General features: G+C 38.3%; 1 long non-coding RNA gene across 1 annotated transcript; it reads right to left on the bottom strand.

Annotated features, from left to right (window-relative positions):
* On the bottom strand, window positions 1–4011 carry LOC122992250. Its single transcript, XR_006406002.1, has 2 exons — window positions 3452–4011; window positions 1–217 (listed from the first exon to the last, which is right to left on the bottom strand). It is a non-coding gene; the product is annotated as an uncharacterized LOC122992250 (long non-coding RNA).

The raw sequence follows: 4011 nt of genomic DNA, 5'->3' as shown, positions 1-4011 counted from the left end.
GAAGATTTTCAACATTTTAATGACTTCACAATTGTCAACATGTGTTTACACACAAGTGAGTGACATCTTTGGTGGATGAATTGTGTCCACCGATGATGGGCAGAGCCATGATGCCATAAACGAGCGTCAAGTGATGAAATTTGCTGGTGAGGTGAATGACAGCTGAGACAGTCTTCAGAGGCCGACAGCATCCATGACAATACACTGTCCCCTGGACCTTTGTTCCGAAATAAACGCACAGATGTACCCCATAATTATTTTCAGTACCCCAAAATGAAAAAGGAGCAATGTTTTTTGCCTGTTTGTTGGTAATAAGGTCATTTTGAAATAAAATCATGTCAGATTTATTAAATGCTGCAGAAGTCATCACCCCTGAAACATCCAGATTTTTTTATGGTCATACTGTACCCTGTAATAACATAACAGGTGCCTAGTAGTTAAATAATAACTAAAATATTAATTCTCTCTAAATTCTTCCCAAATTTCCAGATTATTGCTCAGTAGGTCATACGTGGCTGCTCTGCAGGTGCGCTTGATTTGACTAACTGCAGGAACTGGGCAGAGATAAGCCTCCTAAATTTGCACCCAAAATGCTGTTAAAACTTTTCATTTACAATTTCCACTGCAGCCTCCATGATAATCGACTCTTTTTTGACTCAAACATAGCTTAACCATGTTATGTGCTTTGCTACTTCATTGTCTGTTATAGTTATATTTGTTTAACAACAAATATCACTGGAATCACTACAGAAAATTGCAGATGAACATTTAATATCCAGGAATTCACATTATAGACACTACCACTGACTATCCCTATAACAAACTGGCCACAATTCACACAGTGAACATACACAGTCCAGCCATATCCAAGGTTTGACCTAGTCTTGTTAATAGTTTGCCCATCACTGACATGTCACTGGGTTTTGCTTTTCCATATTTTGATGACAGCCAAAACCCTAACCCTAACCCTTTTCCTTGACAGATTTGCTGACTGGCTGTAGGAGATCAGGATCTGATATGATGTTTACTACGGTAATACTCCCTCACCTCTACTTTTATACAAAATGCCAACAATAAAGTTAATTTAATGAGAAGACAAGAGGGCTTAGTGCCAAATGTCTTGTGATTCGATTTGTGAAGATGGGGCAGAGATTGGTGTACCCCTAGGTACATATAAGAAGCAATGCAGAACATAATTGCCTTTGATGCAAGTAAATTGCTGCACACACTGAACACAACATGATGACAGAGAAAGAAGAAGAACAAGAAGTGGTGTAGGTACGGAAGAGAAGAGGTGTTAATCTGGAAAGTAAATGTGCTAAAATTGCTGCGTTTCTGAAGAGCTGACATGTGTCAACACTTATAAATAGGCTAACACATGTCAACCAACAATGACCAACCAACAGTTTACAGGTGTGGGTGCTTTGACAGGCATCATATGCTGCTGGTGTGTGTTTCTCTTTAGAGTCAATGCCCACAGGTAGAAACATTTGTGAGGAAATGTCCAGTAAGTAAGAATGTTTACAGTATTTGTGTCAAAATTTTAAAAAGTAGACCACAAACAAGATATTACTTCTGTTTGACAATAATTTGAAAAATACTATTTTTGACTATAAAAAGTGAGAGATGGACAAACAAGATACAAGAACTGTTACAGGATGCATGAGGTCGACTGAGATAATATGCATGAGAGAGATATGATAAAATGTTTCTCTGAAAGAGAAAAACAGGAAATGTTTGTGCAAGATTCGGGGAATCTATCAGTAAGGGTAATTCTTATCAGGACAGTGTTTTTTTTGTGCTAGAAGAGACTAACTTAAGAAGTCTTGTAGGAACTCAGTTATAATTTAATTTTAAACTATTTAAAAACTGAATTCCAAACTAAAAATTCCTCTTGGGTGGATTTATTTGTGATGAAAGCATAAAGTGTGTGTGTTGTCGAAGGTTTGCAATGGTGCAGATGCAGGTTCATGGTGGAAGTACATGATGATATTGTATTCAACAACAACAACAAAATTGCGAGAGAGGGTGTTAAGAGAGGCGAAAAAGTGTGTAATTATTGTTGTAACTATTTGTTGATTCTGTGCCTACCCACTGGCTGAATGCTGGTATGAGCTTGTGAGACCTTATGAGAAAGGAGACATGATATCCATTCACCAAAAATAGGTATAAAATTGGGTAACAGAACAACAACTGAAAAAAAAAAACAAAAAACTGAAGGAGGTTGCCTCCACAAGTGTGCCGACAATGTACTGTCAGAAACCATCTTTTAGTTGTCATCTTGTTTGGGATGATAGACTGTTCAATCAATAGGGGTGCAGGATTCAGGAAATCTCACGATTCGCTTCGTTTTCTTGGGGTCACGATTCCATTCACAATCAATTTGCGATTCAAAATGATTCGCGATTCAAAATCGATTCGATTTGCGATTCTATATCAGTTCTCAATTCAATACATTCATAGATTTGATTCTAGATTGATGTTTTGAGTTACTCTTTCCATTTGACTGCAGCAGACACTTTTATAGGTCTCAAATAAAAAAGATCACACTGAATCAAATGTAAACATTTACTACTCAATGTCAACCTGAGTAAGATTTATGTTCCTTTAGTCCACTTAGTTAATAGCGGCCCTGAGACAAAAGGTAAAATGAATACTTAATACAAAAAAAAAAATGATTGCAAAGATAAACTGCTAAGTGTAAAACCTCAAATAATTTAAATTCCTCCTTCAATTCACAAAATCAAACAAACAATAGCTGTCTGCTACATTTAGCTGCAAAGCGCATACAAGAAAATTGATCACTATAGGCTAACTAATTTTGTTTCATTTTCTTAATTTCTCATGCAGATTACCATCTAATTGATAATTGTATATTTACTACATGAATATAAAGTAATGAAACGGGCAGCTTCGCTATTTACTAAATTTTATTGACTGTTTCAAAATGCAGAACAGCTGTTTAAACGCTTGTTACGCTGCTGCATCTTGTTGGCTCGTTTTTGGCAGTCTGTCATAAGCTTCAAGGAGACCACGTTCTTCATTGAGAGATAATTAATTTCTCATTCCCGTCCTCAGATAACCAGCTGGCAGCACACCTGTTGTGTGTTAAACTGCGGGGGTGGAGGGCTGCAGGGGCCGCAGCGAGAAAGTTGAGCCAGAATCAACTTTTGGAGAAACGCAACCTGTAACGCTGTACAACCTGCCATATGACAAAAAACATTACTAGGAAGACATTTCTCTTCCTTTGATAACGTTAAAAGTAAAGTTAGGCTTTGCTCATTTCAAAAAGACAGGAGAGAGAAGCAGTGGTCGAGCGAGCTAGAGAGTGACTGAAGAGAGGGAGCGCTGGTAACGTTAGTGAGGAAGCTGGTGAATCAGATCAATAAAACGTTATTGTCTTACTGTTTCACAGTGGTTACAAATAAATTAAGCCCACAATGGCACAAACCTGCGGAAGTGCGTTGCAGCGCCTGATAATGGCATTAGTTTTGTCAAGCCCCTTCTTCCCTTCGGGCTAAAAAATCCAGGATTTGTCCAAATGATCGCCTTTAGACGATGGACCAGGTTGTATTTGTTTTTCTGTCAGGTACTCCATTGCCCACAGCCTCTCCATGACACACACTTCACTTCCTTCTTGCCCCCGGATTTGGGTCCAGGGCGGCGTCATTGCGCCATCTATGGGATTTAGCGAGCTAATTCATGTCAGGAAAAAATGGAAAAAAAAGCGCCGAGGCAAGACTGAAAAATGTGAATCGATTCTTGGAATTTCTGAATCGATTCTGAATCGGCAGAGATAGAATCGCGATTCTTATGTGAATCGATTTTTTTGCGCACCCTTAGAGCAGCATAACTCAGCCCTGCTTATCCTATAACTGTAGAGGAAAAAGTGTGGGAAATACTCATATGTCGAAATTCCTCAAAGTGAAAGCAGTGTTTTAGTAGATCGTTTTTAAAATGTTTTTATATGTTAGAAACATGTTGATGTTGCTGCTGGTCGAGGTGGAGCTG

Source organism: Thunnus albacares, chromosome 11 (genome assembly GCF_914725855.1).
Source record: "Thunnus albacares chromosome 11, fThuAlb1.1, whole genome shotgun sequence".
Taxonomy (NCBI): domain Eukaryota; kingdom Metazoa; phylum Chordata; class Actinopteri; order Scombriformes; family Scombridae; genus Thunnus; species Thunnus albacares.
This window is presented reverse-complemented; position numbering and strand designations above follow the sequence as displayed.